General features: G+C 43.5%; 1 protein-coding gene across 3 annotated transcripts in view; it reads right to left on the reverse strand.

Moving 5' to 3' along the window:
* Positions 1-21,102, reverse strand: part of MBP (myelin basic protein) — a 159,401-nt gene that overhangs the window by 73,434 nt on the left and 64,865 nt on the right. The window lies entirely within an intron of this gene.

The following is a 21,102-nucleotide window of genomic DNA, read 5'->3' on the forward strand; positions in this document are numbered from 1 at the left end:
CAGCAGTTTCGACTGCTAATATTTCTATATAGTGAATGAGGAAACAAGTGTAAACATACCTATATTGCTATCATAGTCCTCGCATAACTCTGATAAAGTCGTTTTAACCACCATTGCGCTGTATGCAAATGAGCTGGAAAGTGTCCGCCGAAAAGAGAAGTATCCTGCATTCTCTGCTGTAAACCCTCCCCAACCCCTCCTCTCTGCTGTTAACTGACGGCTCTACTGCTCCTCAGCGAACAGTGGAGAAAAGTTTTTTACAACTAGAAGGGGCATTTTTCTTGTTATTTGCTAAATCAGCTAAAAAAAATAATAAATCCAATTAAGTTACTTTATTTCTTCATTTTAATCATAGCCAGGGGGCGGGCTGCAGGAGGAAAAAGCATGCATCAAATTAATGGGACTTCTGCACCTGGTGCCAGCTCGCTGAACTGTGGGTGTGTTGGGAACATTGGAGTCTGATGCAGCCCCTACAGGCTATGTTCGAACAGAGTTTTTTGCAGTCGGAAATTCTGCCTCAAAAATCCGTTCGGAAGTTTGAGGCAGATTTTCCTCTCCCTGCACGCCGCGAAAATACGCGGAGTATTTCACTCGCGGAAATAGAGCGCCGCAAAATACGCTTTCTCTGCCTCCCATTGATATCAATGGGAGGTCAGAGGCGTAAGCGCCCGAAGATAAGGCATGTCCCTTCTTTCTCCCGCGGGAAAAAGACGCCTCCGCCTCCCATTGAAATCAATGGGAGGCATTTTCGGGCCAGTTTTGCGGCACGGTTTCCGCGTAAAAAAACTCAGTGTGAACATAGCCTTAGATAGGTATTCCCATCTTATACATTTAAGGCACATCCACAAGATATTCCATAAATGCATGCTGTGTGGGTCTCACCTCTGGGATCCTCACATATCATAAGGGCTAGTACCGGACCCCCATTCAATGATTCTGTGTGGCCGCTGTTCAGGCGTGACCACCTCTCCATTAAAATCTATGGGAATTATGTAATATGCCATAAATTTGCAGGCTAGAAATACCGCTTTATCAGGGTTCATATGCCCTATTAGGGTATACGGTCGTTATAAAGCTGCCCCCCCCTTCCTTGCAACCATTTTCTATGAGCCATAGTGGAGAGCCAACGACAAGCAGCGACTCGAGTTCTGGTGGACATTCAGTGGCCGCATCATCCTCAGCAAAATCAGTTTATGGGACATGAAGTAGCTCTTTTTTTGAGAATTTCTCTGTTACTCGGAGGGTCCACTCCATCTCTCTTGCAGCGCTCCCTGCCGTCACAGTGAGAGAACCCTCTTTTTCCCATCACTCTCACTTCCACATCAGTAAAAGTGATAGCAACCAGCTTCTCTTTTATTTTGTATTATAGTAAAATTTTCTGTAAGTCAGACATCAGATTCTTAACCAAAAATATAGCTGCTTTATGATACACGGAGACACATACGCTAAAAAAGTAACACAAAAAGAATGCTTTAAAGAGCAACTGCATTTTCATCAAACTTTTTATATGTCAGAGGCATATCAAAACTTTGGATCGGTGGGGGTCTGGGTGCTGAGACCCCTACTGTTGCTGACACGAAGGTGAAGAAGAGCTCAGCTGAGAGCTTTGCTCCTTTGGATGTGATCAGCGCTCCTCGACATCCTGAAGACGGCTCTCATAGACGTTCTATGTGAGCCGTCTTTAGCCTGACAGGGAGCGGCGGTCACAGCCGGAGGTGCAAATCACTCAGCTGAGCTCTTCTTCACCTTCGTTTCAGCAACAATAGGGGTCTCAGCACCCAGACCCCCACCGATTCAAACTTTTTTTTATCAAAAATGTAATGAAAGTGTAGTTACCCTTTAAGATGCTAAGGGAAGACTCTAAGGGTATGTTCACACGCTTAACAAAAAACGTCTGAAAAATACGGTGCTGATTTCAGAGAAAAAAGCCTCTGATTTTCAAGCGTTTTTGAAGCCGAGAATGAAATTTGGAGCTTCTTTTGAGGCTTCTTTTCAGACGTTTTTTGAGGCGCTTTTCATAGTGTTCAATGGAAAATCAGCTCCAAAAAACGCCTCAAGAAGTGACATGCTACTTCTTTTTATGGAGCGTCTTTTTACGCTCCGTTTTTTGACAGCGAAGCGTAAAATAAAGGCTTGTGGGAACAGAACATCGTAATTCTCATTGAAAGCAATGGGCAGATGTTTGTAGGCGTATTAGGGGCGTTTTGTTCAGGCATAATTTGAGGCGTAAAACGGCTCCATTACGTCTGAAAAGAGGTCGTGTGCACATAACATCATAGTTATTAGGGTAAGTTATTGTTGCATTAAAAAAAGATGTTCAAATTCTTCTATGTTACACGAGCCACAGTAAGGGTATGTGCACACGAGAACTGTCTTTTACGTTTGAAAAGACAGACTGTTTTCAGGAGAAAACAGCTGCGTCGTTTCAGACGTAAAAGCTCCTCCTCGCATTATGCGAGGCGTCTTTGACGCCCGTAATCTTGAGCTGCTCTTCATTGAATGCAATGAAGAACGGCTCAAATTACGTTGCAAAGAAGTGCCCTGCACTTCCGTCGTCGTTTGACAGCTGTCAAACGACGACGCCTAAATGACAGGTCGTCGGCACAGTACGTCGGCAAACCCATTCAAATGAATGGGCAGGTGTTTGGAGGCATATTTTCAGACGTATTGGAGCTGTATTTTCAGACGTAAAACGAGGCATAATACGCCTCGTTTACGTCTGAAAATAGGTCGTGTGAACCTAGCCAAAGGGCACATTCAGACGTGGCGGAATTGCTGGTGAATTCCGCTGTGGACAGTCTGCAGTGGAATTCTGCAGCAGCCGTTTTTTACATTTCTTTCTATACATTTTTAGGAAACTTAGTTCAGACGTTGTGGAAAATAACTGTGCGGAACTTAGGCTGCGGTGCGAAATTTTCCCTCCACAGCATGCACATTATGTTGCGGAGAAGAAGCGGAATTTCACTGTGGATTTCAGCCTTTGCAATGCAAAAACTAAAATCTGTGGCAAGTCCGCTGTGATATCTGCAACGTCTGAACTACCTGTCAAATATGCAAATGTTGCTGCAGATTCGTTGCGTAATTGCCTCCAATCTACACCAACATTTGCAGCGGAAAAATTCCACCACATCTGAACATGGCCTAAAAGGCACAAAAGAGCGAGGGATAAATGACAAATCAATTTACTCTGTTCTAGCAGCCAATTTTTCATGTTAATCTGTGCAATGCTTGACAGGTGTAACAAACAGAACAGAACATAGGTCTACATCTCCACAGGTTAGAGAGGAATTGCTCTAAGCTACTTTCATGCCTTGCTCAAGCTCAGTGTGCAAGAAAGGATTGATGGCTCTTTAAATGGTAAATCCACCAGTGTACAATATTTTCCAGTTCATTTCTATAGATTATTTAATAAAAATGTGAGTACCTTCTTCAATGAATTGCATTTCTTATCTTGTACTATTTTTACAGTCTGCGTCGTAGTCCATAGCTGTATTCACAATTCTACTGGTTGGTTATAGTGAAAAGGTGACGACACCCGTATCGCTTACTTGAATGACGTTCTACAAATACTGTATTTACATTCTTTACTGCTTTCACCTCCGTCTACCCCCTTTATTCTCTACGACTGGAAAGAAAGAAAGAAAGAAAGAAAGAAAGAAAGAAAGAAAGAAAGAAAGAAAGAAAGAAAGAAAGAAAGAAGCACAAGACTTCACTATAAACATTTGAGATCCACTTTATTGCACTATAGGGGGCGATGACTTTTCATCTATATATGAATAGGTGTATTAGAAGGTTAGATGGCATTAACCCATGTATTCTAGATAAATGAGGTTTTCTGTTATGTCATTTTCTTTGAAATACACCAAGGCTTTTGCATGTATAGGTCATGCTACCGGAAGAACATAACCTTATTAAGTGTCAATTTAGAAGTTTTCCTATAGCTTAGAAGCAACCTCTTGTCTTTCTCTCACAGAGAAAATGTCCATCATAAGCACAGAAAATATATTCAGACTCTAAAGGATTATTAGCAGTAAATGGCAGGAGGGGATAGAACATTGCAGCAATTTCTGGATTTGTTGTCATGGCACCTAAAAATCTACTGCTTGCATCTAGTCTTTCTGACCTATTCCAGGGCATTCAACAAGGGGCATAAAATATTAATGCCATAGACTTAGGACGGAGGTTATCAGGACTCCAAAGAGGTGACATTGGATTCAATTGTAACTAAACAAGCTGGCATCAATCTAATGGGAGCACACCACTCAATATTAAATATCCCTACAATTTCATGAAGATTCTGTTAAAAAAGGAAATGTGTCTATTTATTTCTGTTACTAAGAAATCTGGGTGACAAATTATATGGCTGCCATTGCAACTACTATAGAATTTGTCAATCAGCTCTCCCAAATTGGGAAATCTGCATAGTTTTTAAGTGATACATATCCAAATCCTATATCTTGGGGCCAGATTTGCAGCTCAGGGTCTTAGAAAAGCTACGTGGCAATATCTGTGGACACTGTAACACTCTAATTGTCACCTGTCAAACATATATAAAACTCAGATCAATCTAAAGCCCCGCTCAGATCACATTTCTGGTCTACTTTTCTTGTGTGCGTCGAGAAAGCTACTGATGTACATGATAAATATGTCCATACGGATCCATTAGACGGACGTGGGCCAAAAGAGTATATATATTTTTTTGCCAGGGGGCTGAGACGGGGTCAGGGCTGTTAGGACGACGTATCCCACTGTAGTGGGACACGTTGCAGCCTTCTGTCAGAGGTACACGTTGAAAGTCCTAACGCAATAATATGATGTGAAGCGGGCATAGAAGGTCTGGAAAAAGACCATCTATGAAATGTAGCTAGAGAAATGTGGGTGTCTGTATAGTAAAAGTTTAAAATATCTTACATGTAGTTTAATGAGAGCCAGAGGAGACGACTAGTTAGGGTAAGTTCACATTGAGGTTTTGGTCAGGCAGAAAAAAAAAAAAATTGTCAGTTTTTGAAATGCCATAGTTTTTCAATGCTTTTTTGAGGCCTTTTTTTTTTTGGCTTTTTAAAATGTAATTACATGGAAAAACTGTGGCAAAAAATGCTTTAAGTGAGTGGCAAATATATTTTTTCTGTCTCCCATTGATTTCAATGGAGGTTCACAGGTGGAAACGGCCTAAAGAAAGGGTATGCCACTTTTTTTTCCGCTGTCAAAAGCTGCCCGGGAAAAAAATGCCTCTGCCTCCCATTGAAATCAATTGGGGGAGATTGTGTGTGTGTTTTTGGCGCTTATTTCTACGCGGTTTCCGCATCAAAATCAGCGCCAAAAAGCGGTGTGAACTTGGTTTTAGGGTATGTGCACACGACCTCTTTTCAGACGTAATGGAGGCGTTTTACGCCTCGAATTACGCCTGAAAAGACGGCTCCAATACGTCGGCAAACATCTGCCCATTGCTTGCAATGGGTCTTACGATGATCTGTGCAGACGAGCTGTCATTTTATGCGTCGCTGTCAAAATACGGCGCGTAAAATGACGGCTCGTCAAAAGATGTGCAGGACACTTCTTGGGATGTTTTTGGAGCCGTTTTCTCATAGACTAGTGAAAACAGCTCCAAAAACGGCCATAAAAAACAATGTGAAAACGCAGTGAAAAACGCCTGAAAATCAGGAGCTGTTTTCCCTTGAAAACAGCTCTGTATTTTCAGACGTATTTTGCTAAGCCGTGTGAACATACCCTTAGGCCTCATTTACACGAGCGTGTGCGTTTTGCGCGCGCAAAAAAACGCTGCGTTTTGCGTGCGCAAAAGGCAATTGACAGCTCCGTGTGTCATCCGTGTATGATGCGCGGCTGCGTGATTTTCGCGCAGCCGCCATCATAGACATGAGGCTAGTCAACGCCCGTCACTGTCCAAGGTGCTGAAAGAGCTAACTGATCGGCAGGAACTCTTTCAGCACCCTCGACAGTGACTGCCGATCACAATATACACCAACCTGTGAATAAAAAAAGACTTTCAAACTTACCATGAACTGCCTGCTTCCTCCAGTCCGGTCTCCCGGCCGTTGCCTTGGTGACGCGTCCCTCTCTTGTCATCCGGCCCCACCTCCCAGGATGACGCGGCAGGCCATGAGACCGCTGCAGCCTGTGATTGGCTGCAGCCTGTGCTTGGCCTGTGATTGGCTGCAGCTGTCACTTGGCCTTAATTGTCATCCCGGGAGGTCGGACTGGAGGAAGGAGCCGGGACTTATCGGTAAGTCCGAACTTCTGTTTTTTTTTACACGTATATGTATATTGTGATCGAAAGTCACTGTCCATGGTGCTGAAACAGTTTAAGTCTTTGAGCACCGTGGGCAGTGACTGTCTCCTGACGTCGCGTACCCGAACATTTTTTGCCGGGTTCGGTCAAAACGAGTTCGGCCGAACCCGGTGAAGTTCGGTGCGCTCATCTCTAATTTGACACTCCGTTTGGATGTTTGTAACCAGAAAAGCACGTGGTGCTTTTCTGTTTACATTCATCCTTTTGACAGCTCTTGCGTGATTTTCGCGCATGCAACGCAGGACCGTCCGTGTGGCATGCGTTGTTTTCACGCACCCATTGAAGTCAATGGGTGCGTGTTGCATGAAAAACGCAAGAATATAGAACATGTCGTGAGTTTTACGCAACGCACTCACGCAGCGCAAAATTCACGCATCGTCTAAACAGCCCCATAGACTATTATAGGTGCGTACGACACGCGCGAAAAGCACGCGCGTCGCACGCGCGTATAATACGCTCGTGTAAATGAGGCCTTATAGTTATGATTACTTGTGAATCAGCTACACACTACTACTACTATATTAAGAGTCATATTTTTGGTCCCTGTTAGATCTGTATAGTTTCTCCCAAGAATAGGGCAGATTCCAGAACAGCAGCAAGTGTTTGCGGCAAGTGCCAGTACTGTTGGTGAAAACACCTTGTTAGGCTGGATTCACATGAGCGTGGCGTTTTTGCGGATGCAAAAACGCGGCGTTTTGAGCACGCAAAAACCACTTGACAGCTCCGTGTGTCATCCGTGTATGATGCGCGGCTGCGTGATTTTCGCGCAGCCGCCATCATAGAGATGAGGCTAGTCGACGTCAGTCACTGTCCAGGGTGCTGAAAGAGTTAACTGATCGGCAGTAACTTTTTCAGCACCCTCGACAGTGAATTCCGATCACCATATCGAGCAACCTGTTAAAAAAAAAAAAAAAAGAAAAGAGGTTCGTACTTACCGAGAACTTCCTGGCCGTGTCCTTGGTGACGCGTCCTTGGTGACGCGCCTCTCTTGACATCTGGCCCCACCTCCCTGGATGACGCGGCAGTCCATGTGATCGCTGCAGCCTGTGCTTGGCCTGTGATTGGCTACAGCTGTCACTTGGACTGAATTGTCATCCCGGGAGGTCAGACTGGAGGAAGAAGCCGGGAGTTATCGGTAAGTCAGAACTTCTTTTTTTTTACACGTTCATGTATATTGGGATCGGAAGTCACTGTCCAGGGTGCTAAAACAGTTTAACTCTTTCAGCACCCTGGACAGTGACTATCTCCTGACGTCGCGTACCGGAATTTTTTTTGCCGGGTTCGGCCAAAACGAGTTCGGCCGAACCCGTTGAACTTTGGTTTGGTTGTCCGGGTTCGCTCTTCTCAAAGACACACCGTTTGGATGTTTGTAAACAGAAAAGCACGTGGTGCTTTTCTGTTTACATTCATCCTTTTGACAGCTCTTGCGCGAATCACGCAGTTCGCACGGAAGTGCTTCCGTGTGGCATGCGTGGTTTTCACGCACCCATTGACTTCAATGTGTGCGTGATGCGTGCAAAACAGCTAAAGAACGGACATGTCGTGACTTTTTTTTCAGCGGACTCACGCTGAGGAAAAATCACGGACATTTCTGCACGGCCCCATAGACACATATAGGTCCGTGCAATGCGCGTGCAAATCACGCGCGTTGCACGGACGTTTTTCCCGTACGTCTGAATAAAGCCTTAGGGTATGTTCACACGCAGTGGTCTCAGACGTAATTCGGCCCGTTTACGTCTCGAATTACGCCTGAAAAAACGGCACCATTACGCCTCCAAACATCTGCCCATTGCTTGCAAAGGGATTTACAGTGTTCTGTTCCCGCGAGGCTTAATTTTATGCGTCGCTGTCAAATTACGGCGCGTAAAAAGACGCCTGCGAAAAAGAAGGGCATGTCACTTCTTGGGACGTTTTTGGAGGCGTTTTTCATTGACGCTGTAGAAAAACAGCTCCAATAACGGCCGTAAAATACGCAGCGAAAAACGCGAGTTGTTACAAAAACTAAAGAAAATGAGGAGCTGCTTTTGCTTGAAAACAGCTCTGGATTTTCAGACGTGTTTTGCTAAGCGTGTGAACATACCCTAAATGTGAATGACCAGACTCGTTCAAGCTGACTGGAAGCCAATACTGACTCAAACAACCATGTGTTACAACAGAAGAGACTCCCTGAACCTGGAAGTAGATGGGCTAGACTACTGTGGTTTCTACTCCTTTCAGCTAAGAACAGAAAAATGATGCCAGAGAGAGAACCAAAACAGGACGCACAAAGATTTGAAAAATGTTTTATGGCCTGATAAAACCAAGCACACCATTGTTTTTCTTGTGAAATTCTCGATAAGTTTGATGTGTCACATGACCCTCTTCCCATTGAAAAAAACTAAAGTTGGATACAAAATGGCCGACTTCAAAATGGCCGCCTTGGTCAACACCCAGCTTGAAAAGTTTCCACCCTCCCATATACTAATGTGCCACAAACAGGAAGTTAATATCACCAACCATTCCCATTTTATTTAGGTGTATCCATATAAATGGCCCACCCTGTACAGCTCTTTAAGGCCACAGTCTATCATCTTCTAGTGGCCACTCCCAGAAAGATGTTTCATGACACAAAGTACATGTCTTCACATGCTGGTTCTATGGACATGCCAAGATTCAGTGCAGCCCAATGCCAGCAAAGTCACCAGATTTAAGTCGAATTAATGACCTTTAGAATGAGCTGACAAGGAAGATTCCCAGTATAAATATGCAGTCAAGAAAATTGCAGCAGATGCACAACAGTAATATGTCAACCTAGATCAGAATCTCAGAAGAATATTTCCAGTCCATTAATGAATCCATGCCGCCAATAATTCTGGATTTTTTGGGGGAAAGGGGGTCTTTGGAAAATTGCACCAAATGGGCACCAAGTGTATATATCTTCCTAAGCCTAGCCAAGAAAAAACAGAACAGGGGTTAAAATTATAAAGGGAGGCACACAGGTTTTTCCCTTTTTCAATGCCACGCTACCTTTATTCAAATATCTATGGGCTGACTTTGCTGAAGGCAGAAAACAGGAACGAAGGTAATTGAACGTGCTACACAATCGAGCAAACATTATGAGAGACTATATTAAGGTAAAAAAAATAAAAAATATATAAAGAACCGGATTAGAAAACTGCATAAACAAACAGAAGGAAGAATATTAGAAAAAGCTAAGAATGTTAGTCGGAGAATACAGACTACATTGCCTACAACAAAAGAGAATTAATATGGAAGAAGCAAAGCACCATGCAATGGCGGATCATCATATGGGCGTTTCGGGCGGCCGCCCGGGGCCCGAGGCACTCAGGGGGCCCATAGCTGCCTGAACTGCACATAATCGTAAAAACGATGCAGCGCTAACTGTCACTGCAGAGAGAAGGTGCAGGCAGAACAATTCGGGGCGGGCTTAGCCGGGATAGTGAAAGTTACCTCTCTACATAAATGTGCTCCGAATTGAAGGCTAAGGCGGGATTCACACGACCGGGTCGGGTCCGAGCCCGAGTGCCGGCCGGTAAAATCGGCCATTCTGCCCGGCCGGTTTGCATAAAGTTATGCATCCGTGCCGGGCCGGGCAGATCCGGACAGTGACATCAGCGGCAACTCCTGAAGGGGAATCCCCATGTGTTCGGGGATTCCGCTTCAGGAGTTTCCCCTGATGTCACTGCCCAGATATGGACAGAGACATCAAGCGCTCTGTCCAGGAGCGGAATCCCCGAAAACACGGGGATTCCGCTCCTTCAAGGAGCTAAAGTGCGGCTAGCACATAGCAGAGCGGGGAGATACCTCCCCGCTCTGCTATAGTGGCGTCGCTACAGTAGTAGCAGCTGCTGCTGCTACTAGCGGCGCCATCAAAGGTGTCGCCGGGCCAGGGCGCTTTTAAAACAAACAGGAGAAGGGAGCCAGCGCAGCGCTCCCTTCCACCTGCTGTACACCCCGGCCCTGCCACACCGTGTACAGCGATGCCATTCGTCAGAATGGCATCAACTCCTCCTCCTCACATGCACTCTGCGCTGTGAGGAGGAGGAGATAGAGCGCAAGAGCCGGAAAACCCGGCCGTCACTCGGGACACATCCCGGTGATGGCCGGGTATTACCCGGCCCCATAGACTTCTATGGGAGCCGGGCGGCCGGGTACCCGGGCGAAAATAGAGCATGTCCTATTTTTTGACGGGCGGTTTTCCCGGCCGTCAAAAAATCGGTCGTGTGAATAGCCCCATTAGGGGTCTATTATTCCTAATGCAGCCGGGTGCCGGCCGATTTATGAACGGCCGGCACCCGGCCGGGAAACCCTGCCGTGTGAATGAGGCCTAAGGGACCTTTGATGACGTCGTGCCCATGTGACCCCCGCCCACCAATCAGGTCCGTCTATCACAGTGAAGGAGCAGAATATCTGCAGAGAAGAAGGCCCGCCCACCAGTCAAGTTTTTACACAGCGCTCCAGGCTGGTGAGTGCTTTTCCAAACCCCTATCCCTTCATCACTCACTCCCTCCATCTGTTCATCCCTCCCTTCATTCTTCCATAACTCACTCCCTCCCTTCATCACTGCTGTGTGTGATGCTATCTACAGAGGGCTGTGCGTGTGTGTGATGCTATATACAGGGGGATGTGTGTGTGATGCTATATACAGGGGGATGTGTGTGACATGCTATATACAGGGGGATGTGTGTGACGCTATATACAGGGGCTGTGTGTGTGTGTGACGCTATATACAGGGGGATGTGTGTGTGTGACGCTATATACAGGGGTATGTGTGTGTGACGCTATATACAGGGGGATGTGTGTGTGACGCTATATACAGGGGTATGTGTGTGACGCTATATGCAGGGGTATGTGTGTGACGCTATATACAGGGGTATGTGTGTGACGCTATATACAGGGGTATGTGTGTGACGCTATATACAGGGGGATGTGTGTGACGCTATATACAGGGGGATGTGTGTGACGCTATATACAGGGGGATGTGTGTGACGCTATATACAGGGGGATGTGTGTGACGCTATATACAGGGGGATGTGTGTGACGCTATATACAGGGGGATGTGTGTGACGCTATATACAGGGGGATCTGTGTGTGACGCTATATACAGGGGGATCTGTGTGTGACGCTATATACAGGGGGATCTGTGTGTGACGCTAACTACAGGGGCCTTTGTGCACGTGGTGCTTTACTATACAGTGTTTGACACAATTATATTCAGGGGCGCAGTGTTTGGTGCTATTCTGTGGCACCATGATCATTTTGTTTTCGTTTATAGGTGTAGAAATGTTGGAAAAGTGAGCAACAGAAGACATCTAAGTGGCAAATTCTGCAGAAATGAGTCATGGCCGGGAGAAGTCGTCATGAAGTCTGGACCGGATGGAGAAGAAAAGAGGAAAAAAGTTACCAGAATCTGAGAAGTCGTCACCTGTGAGTCACTAGATTTATAGAGAATCTGTCACCTCTCCTGACATGTTTATTATAGGAAATCCTTGTGTTTCACTAAAAGTCTTTGTGCAGTCCAGGACTGATAGACAAATGTGTGTTACCTTTCCCCTTGTCAGGAGGATGTGTCCCTGCACAGTGTGATACTGTCAGCAATGGTTGGAGACTGTCAGAATGTAGGGACACAGCCCTTTGACAAGGGGAATCGTAACTCCCATTTGTTAATGCTTGCACAAAAAGGTAGTGTTACGGCTCGGCGGGGGAGAAGGGGGGCCCAAGTTTGGGTAAAAGCCCAGGGCCCATAGTCTACTTAATCCGCCACTGGCACCATGGCCCTTATTATAGAGCTTACCATTCAGCATTACTATTCTTCAGATACTTTTTTATACTTTGCCTGATGAAGACATCTAAGTTGTCTCGTAAGCTTGCTGTCTAACATCATTTCTTTTTGTAGGCTATTAAAATGTATATCTGCTATTTGGTTTTCCTATGCTGATGAGCAACTCTACTGTTATTGAAAAATAATAATAACAAAAGTATTCCTGAACTTTTTGTCCCATGTGTTTTGAAGTCCGCTACAATTCTAGGAGGAAAGGAAACTCATATCTATACTTAAAGAGGTTGTCAAGGAATACATTTTATTTATATTTTGACTTAATGTGACATATATAATTAACTTTCTAATATAATGTATGTTTATATGTGGCAGCGTTACTGTGTTCTGACTTGTGGTCACGTGACTGCACCCAACTTTTCACTTCGTCTGACGTTCCGTGTCTTTGCTCAGCCAGCACTTCCGGCTGAACAGCGGCACAGCGCATCATCAAGTAGGTTTACAGGCAGTGGGCCGGGCGGATGTTTCATGAGCTCTTCAGAGCTCCGCCTCTGGTCCCACTGCCTGTAAACGTAGTTGATGACGAGCTGTGCCTCTGAAGTGCTGGATGAGCAAAGACACGGAACGTTGTCTCGTATAGTACACGCCCCCTCTTCCGTCTACTCTCTGATATAGGAGGAGGAGGGGGCGGCATTCAAGTTATGCCTCAATCCTGCACGCCCCGATGGTTACATGTATAAAGTGATTACGCGGGTTACATAAATACAGGGAAGATGGGTGTTATATTAAATACTGGGGTGATGGCGGTTATATAAAATACATGGGGGTCATCCTCCCTGTATATAACCCCATAATCCCTGTATATAACGCCCATCATCCCTGTATATAACGCCCATCATCCCTATGTATTACCCCCAACAACCCTGTATATAAACCCCATCACCCCTGTGTATTACCTCCATCATCCCTGTGTATAACGCCCATCATCCCTGGGTATAACCACCATCATCCCTGTGTATAACTCTCATCCTCCCTGTGTATTACACCCAACATCACTATATATAACCCCTGTCATCCCTGTGTATTATCCACATCATTCCTGTAGAAAAGCTGACATCAACCCTGTATACGATGATGGGGGTAATACACAATGATGATGAGGGTTATATACAGGGATGTTAGGGGTAATACACAGGGATGATGGCAAAAAGACTGTGGTTCCAGATATTGTCAGGTGAGCATTAAAATAACAATAATGCAATCTCCATAAGCGATTTCTTTTCATCTTTTCATAAGTGAAAATAATCGGAAAGACAGCTGCTCAAAACTAGGATGTCTGAGGGTTATGTACATTATACATGTCCAAGGAATATATATGTGGCAGGATTTTTTTTCTCCAGCTGTACATCTGAGGTATTAGCAGTCAGGAAGAGTCATCTCCTTAATTACTGCTTTTACAAACACAATCCAATGGCCAAAATAACAATTTGTACAAGTGAAATCACTTATGAATTCAGCAAATTGACCGTTATCTGCTTCTTGCTGTTTAAAATTATAAAAGCCGAACATTCTCCTTACCAAATGAAGAGAACACGAATGACACTTTGAAAACTTTGTGATCATCAGCGGCATTAAGTGGCATTTGCATTCATTGTAACCATGGGAAAAAACCAAGGTGTGCCCACGTGACAATTTAGTAACAGAAGAATTGGTGTTGTAAGGCAACAGTGGGAAAGCCTGGCGCATATAAAGGCCTAGCATTTGGAAGTCTGAATATATCAATCAAATTTAACCCTTTGATGGATCAATAGTATATATTTAAGAAAACACTATAGGACACAGATGTATTGAGGGTCCAAAATTTATAACATAAACATTTTTAAGGAGAAAAATACCCTTTCTAAATTAATACTTTAGTGTAATATACTAGTAAACACGCGTTGATGCGTTATTTTTTTTTCTAGTTTGTTTTGCCTGGATACAATATACTTATTTGAAAAAATCCTAAAATTTGTAACCTTATCACTTTAAAATAAGAAAAAAACCATCACAATTCTGCTTATCTTAAAGGGGTATTTATTAAATTCTTTACTTAAATGGGTATTACCAGAATAAACCATTATCACCCATCCACAGGATAGGTGATAATTGTCTGATCACTGGGTGCCCCACCTATAGAGAGAACCGAGGAGGACATTGAATGGAGCGATGGTCGAGCATGCATTCTGCCACTCCATTCAAATTCTTAGGGGAATGATGTAAACAGTCGAGCACAGCGCTCGGCTGTTTCTGTCAGTCCCGTAGACAATGAATTGAGCGGCAGGCGAATGATCAACCACCACTCCAGTAAAGCTCCTCCTCACTATGGGACCCACATTCTCACAATTGGTATGGATCCCAGTGGAGGGGCCCCCAGAGATCAGACAATTATCACCTATCCTGCGGATAGATAACAGTGGTCGATACTGGGACAACCTCTTTAAGGATGTCGTACACAGTCTGATTTTTTGGCCCAAATTATTTACTGGACCAAACACTAGAGGATAAATGGAGAACTTTTAACTATTCCTGACAAAAAGAACGTTCATTATCACATTGAGATTCTCCTATTGTTTAGAAAAGGGTAAGATCAAATCCCTGTGGCACTGCCAGTGAAAGACTTCAAACCAACCATGGTGTCTGCATTCTCCTGTGTATAGCCAGCTTTTCAGTGGGACTCTATGTGTTAATACATTTCTTATTTTCCCTCTGTGGGAATGTCTTTAAAATTCAATCCATGTGAATGATAGTTTAGTAATATAACCAGCTGAAGATGTGTAAATTGTTATAGATTCCTGCTGTTTTCACAAGAAAAAAATGGAATAAAGTGACATTGTCTTCTAGGCCTATGCATTGTTGACAATATGTAATGCACTTAAAATTGTAAGGACTATTCAGTTTACACAGACACGGGGCCGGACAGACCATATGTCCAACTGCACAGGGACCCTGCAGTCAGGCGGGCCCACTGCTAAAAAAAATAACAGTGCTCCCATTTCATTATAGTTGGAGGAATGGCACACCAGTGAAGGAATTTCTGCAGAGCCATGAATGATGTGATCTATTGCTAGCCTCCCACTCAGCAAATGGACACTTGGAAAACAAGGGGCCAATATACTGTTCTTGCACAGAGGCCTTCCGTTGTCGATGCAGACACACATGTTGATTTAAAAGAATGTTAGCATTCTTTTTTGTGTATGTTGTAGAAAAGCTGCAAAGATCCTGATTCTCAAACCCAATAGTCAAAAGAGCTGAAAACAATGGATGTAGTGAGGGCCCGCAGAAATATGAGAACCTCTTGGCATGATTCTTCAAACTTACATGCCTTCCTTCATCCCAGTGTTCCATTTTTTTGTTAAATGAAAGGTCATTCTGGGCCCGCATCAAGCTTAAATAATCATTGATGGATGCCGCTAGTTGCCATGATTACCGCCATGATTATGATCATTAAAATTGCGCTAGCAGCTTTAGGGTATGTTCACACTAAGTTTATTGCAGGCAGAAAAATCTAAGTTTTGAGGTAGATTTTGATCTGCCTGCATTTTCTTTGCCGCGTTTTTTGCGCCACGAAAACGGCTTTCTCTGCCTCCCATTGATGTCAATGGGAGGTCAGAGACGGAAACGTGGGAAGAAAGAGCATGATGCTCCTTTTTTCCGCGAGCGTTTTTTTTTTGGCCACAGCCTCCGCATCAAAAACAGCGCCAAAAAACTCTGTGTGAACTAGCCCTAAAGAAATAAGGATGTGAGGACTTAATATTCAGTCCTGACATAATATCTTTTAACAGAAATTCTACATTTAAAAAGAAAACTTTTGTGACATGTAGGTCATACCGTAATCTGCGCTCCAGTCTCTCAGCTAAACAGTGTCTTGTGTCTGGAATCAGGGCTCTAAAAAGTGACAACTGCAATGGAGGGACAATTTTGTTTTATAAAGGACTGGTCATGTTGCTTCCAAATTTGCTAACTAGTCAAAGCCCGGCTAGTGGCAAGAGGTCTTGGAGGCAATTTGAATAAGCCCTAAATTCGCAACCACTGACAATGAAAAAAACGTTTTGTGTAAGTTGCGGCAATGTAATTTTTATCCATTCGTGCTAACTGCAGGTTTTTCGATGGGAAATCTGCTTTACATTATGAATCTATAAATCTGCTTCTTTGTAAGGTAGAAAAACATTGATCTGTCCTGGATCTTTGTAAAACAGAAGCATTGAGCTCTGTAGACTAGACTACGTTACTGCCCTTCAATGGAAGATTCGATATTATGCACCCGAGTTCATGGGCTTAGATTTAGACATGCACTCCCCCTACTGAATGTTATAAAAACTGCCAGACATTAATGAACTGTGACAAAGTCAGCCCTAATATTTGCGGGGGTCATTTTGGCGGTGATCAAGTCCACACAGTTATTACATTTACGCAGACGTCATATTGGTGGTCCTCTTAACTCACGTTTCCACAGAGATGCGGTGTCTGTATCTAAGAGACAGCAGGTTTATGCACAAATCATTTATGTCAGTATGTTAATATAGTCTGCAGATTGCTAAATTAAGTAAGTCAAGAACAGGCAGCACAGTGGCGTTCTAGAATAAATGACATCACCTTATCATTGCATGAATTATCTTCTCCCCTCAGCAACACACATTATAAATATACAGAGCTCAGGAGGGGATCCAAAATCCTTACATCACATGGAGCCTGTGCTTATTCCAGGAGCCGCAATACAGCTAAAAATAACAACTCTGTGTAATAAATCGGCCTGATTTGCTCAAAACAGACCTCATCCACACTCCTGTCGAAAACCATTTGTTGCTCTAGTTCTTGTCTCTCTCCTGAATACGGCTTAATGACAGACTAGCAAATGATTACTGCAGAATGGAGGGCACTGAAAACATCTGCCAGCCATAGGAACACGTATTAAACTCTGTGCTTTACTCGATGGGGCACTAGCGTCACAAAAACAATTAACGGACAGACCAAATTCAGCAGAAACGTCAAGGTTACCAGCTAACAAGGAAACCGACAATTCACTTGAGGAAAAGTTGACAATATTACGCATCTGATGACTCACTAGTGCAAACAAAACATAAAAAAAATACATAGAGAAGATAGTCAAAAGAATGCAAATGCTAGGTAAATGATTCAGTGGGGTAAACATGAAAATTTTAAGACACAGGAAATAAGTCACAATTTATAAAGAAATAAGAATGTAGTTCTACCATGCAGTAGAGAATGTTACAATTGTTGCACTGGATCAACTAAACTGGCGACGGATATGAGATATGCATTGATCAGAAGATGTTCAACTAAGGCTTCATGCACACGGCAGAGCGTCTGCAGGAGGCTATATGGTGATACATGGAATCTCCTGTGACTCCGTACTATACAGCCGCAGAGATTCTGCGTACCACTGTACCGTACACTGCCGAGCGGCATATGTGGGGGACATTCTCCTGTAGTAGTAATGCTTCATAATAATGCATAAAGTAGGGCCTTCAACAATTTTAATCCTAGCAGATCCCATACAATAAAAAAACCCTCAGTATGTCTTCATATGAAAGTAGTGTAAGGTCCCATACGAAGCAGCCATGTGCATGAGGCCACGCACCGGTTTACAGGGTATTCCAGTTTAAAGGGAAACTGTCACCAGCATTTCACCTATAGAACGTTACTTATCCCTCACTGGCCGCTGCTATAAAGAGTTCATTGCCGTTATCCTCTCTCCTAAACTCCTCCTCCAACTGTAAATAACGGTCTGCAAACATTTAGTGCCTTTTATCGTAATAATCCGGTGTCCCTTTGTGCGCACACACCAGAAGAGGACATCAATGCACAAGTGCGGGATAGTGTGTGCTGGGGGAAGGCGAGGAGCTGTCAATCAAAAGTAAGGAGGCCGGTAAACCCGGAAAGATTTGAAGAATGAAGATTTGACTCTTTTCAAGCGAAGATCTGACTCTTTTCTGCTCATTAGCATACGGTGTGGGAACACAAAAAAGCTGAATACTAAAGCTACAGAGCCGACTAAGAAGACAATTCTAGGTTATATAGAAATAATTTTTCACCCACTACCACCAGGTATTGCTGGTTTAATAGGTAAAATGCTGGTGACAGGTTCCCTTTAAGAAAATACTTGTTATACTTTGTATAATATAATGTTATACAATTTTTATGTACGGTACTTTTCAAGATCTCGGCGTGCTGTCATTCAAAAGGAACTTTCGGAGTTACTACCAGGGGATAAAAAAGTCCTGATCATGTGATGGTCCCACAAGGACTGATTACAGGACACAGCTTTGATACCTGTACTGTAACTAATCAGTCCTCAATTGTGTGTTCATCACATGACCAGTGAAAGGTTCCTATCGAATGACTACAAGCAGAGATCTTGAAAAATATGAGGAATTGGTACAAAAGGTAAATTGGAAAATTTGTATCATAAAAAGATAACATAACAGGAACGTGTGTTTGCGTCCGCAATTCATCCGTAAAAATGTGGATGAATTGCAGAGCTATTTATTTCTATGGGCCCATGCACATGATCGTGGTTTCCACGGTCCGTGCATTGGCTGGGAGCCCAGACCACAAAAAGATAGGACAAGTCATTATACGGGCCGCATTTGCGGTCCGGGCTCATTTAAATCAATGTCTGCACGGTCCGTGAATTGCGGACGGCCCGCGGATGACACACCGCAGCAGTCCCTGCCGTAATCACGGGCCGTGTACACGGCTACGGCCGTGGGCATTAGGCCTTAGTCATTTTAAGGCTCCTACAACAACACCATTCCAGAAGAGATTCCAGAATAGATGAGAAAGTTTTTGTTGAATCTGCAAGAGTTATAAAGTCACTTCCTAGAGGTGGCTAAACATATTCCATGGAAGAAGTAACAAGTCATTCAAGTTACAAAACATCACAGAAGAACATCCCAAAAACGGCAGCCAATGTAGTGTTCATGATCCAATGAGGACTAAAATGGGATTCAAGGGATAATGGAGTAAAATAGAAAAAAGACAAAAAACCAGCTGGTGATTTTCAAGTTGTTTGGGATAATCTTCAGTCAAGTGAGGGAAAACGGGAAACCTTTTGGAGAATACAGGTCCCACTACTTCCAGTGTAAAGGAAAAACAACATTCTACAGTAAGAACATTATCAATTATCAACGAGTCAAGTATGGTGGCAGCAGTGTGATGCTTCGCTGCATCACCTCCTGCACAACTTGCCAACATTGAAAGATCAATAAATTCTGCAGTGTACCAAAAAGTCATCTGTCTAAATGTTGAATCGCTTTTAGGCCTCATTTACACGAGCGTGTTATACGTCCGTGCGACGTGCGTGATTTTCACGCGTGTCGTACGGACCTATAATAGTCTATGGGGCCGTGAAGACAGTTCGTGAATTTTGTGCAACGTGAGTCCGTTGCAAAAAACTCACGATCTATTCTATATTTGTGCGCTGTTCGCGCGTCACGCACCCATTGAAGTCAATGGGTGCGTGAAAACCACGCATGTCACACGGAAGCACTTCCGTGCGAACAGCGTGATTCGCGCAACAGCAGTGAAAAGGATGAATGAAAACAGAAAAGAACCACGTGCTTTTCTGTTTACAAACATCCAAACGGAGTGTCATAATGATGGCGGCTGCACGAAAATCACGCAGCCGCGCATCATATGGTGATGACACACGGAGCTGTTAAGTGCCTTTTGCGCACACGCAAAACACCGCGTTTCTTGCGTGCGCAAAACGCACACGCTCATGTAAACGAGGCCTTAAGGTTAAGAAGCAAGGCAATGATCAGAAAAACAAAAGCCTGAGTGGTGAGGGGAAACCAAATTATGGCTTGGCCTTATTGAAGTACAGACTTTGAATACCCCCTTTTAATACAATTATTGTTTTTAGGTCTAACACTTTTGCATGACTAATTTCTTATTATATCTTTAAAGCGATTGGAGCTCAGTTTTTTGGTTACTAAACACCAAATTCTCAGTATAGACAGAGTTTAAGGGGTTGTCCCAAATAGACATTTATCACCTATTCACAGAGTAGGTGAAAAATTATTTATCGCTGGGGGACCCACCGCTGGGACGCCCAGGATCACTAAAATGGGGCTCCTCAACCCCCATTCCTCCTCAATGCACCCCCTGCAGTAAGGATGAATTTGAATGAAGCGGCAGTCGAGAATGCACCCTGCCGCTCCATTCAATGTCTATGGGGCTGGCGGAAACAGCTGAGCGTTTTCCGTTCTATGCAAATTAGCTGCAAGCACCACTCTGATCGGCTGTTCCACCGCAAAGTGCTCCTCTTTTCACTGGCAAAAAACGCGATTTACTAAAGAACTACTTGAAATTGCAGCATAAAATAGGTATGTGGACAAAAGGTTTTTGATTGACTACTGGCGACCGTTTGGTAGGCAATTTCCTGCTGACATATTGGTTTTAACCCCATCTGTCGTGTTTGCAGGGGGAGGGGTTACATAACGAAGTCCCCTGGTTCTGACATAAGCATCTGCCTAATAGTTTGCATGTCAGCGTAATAATAACAGGCAATAATACCTTGGAATACTAAGCAATACTAAGAGACACACAAAAAAAGTTACATTAATTTTAATAAAAAGTTAAGAAAAAAAAGAAGTCAATCCTGAAAGAAAAAGAAATAACCCTTTTTTTTATAATTTTTTATTTAAAAAACAAAAAGGATTTTTTTTAAAAATAATTCACTATAAATAAAAATGCATATTTGTTACCGCCACATTCGCAATGACCTGAAGAATAAGATCAACTTAGGATTTATACCACATGGTATATTTTTTTTTTTTACATTTCCCCCCTGCATTTTGTCAATCAATTATATGCACCTCGAAATGGTACCAATGAAAACCACAACACGTCCTGCATAAAACAAGGTCATGTACTGCTACGTCGATGTAGAAATTAAACATATTGTGCATAAGTAGTAAAACATAAAGAAAAACTATAGTTATTTGATATTGCT

Source organism: Rhinoderma darwinii, chromosome 5 (genome assembly GCF_050947455.1).
Source record: "Rhinoderma darwinii isolate aRhiDar2 chromosome 5, aRhiDar2.hap1, whole genome shotgun sequence".
NCBI classification, from domain to species: domain Eukaryota; kingdom Metazoa; phylum Chordata; class Amphibia; order Anura; family Rhinodermatidae; genus Rhinoderma; species Rhinoderma darwinii.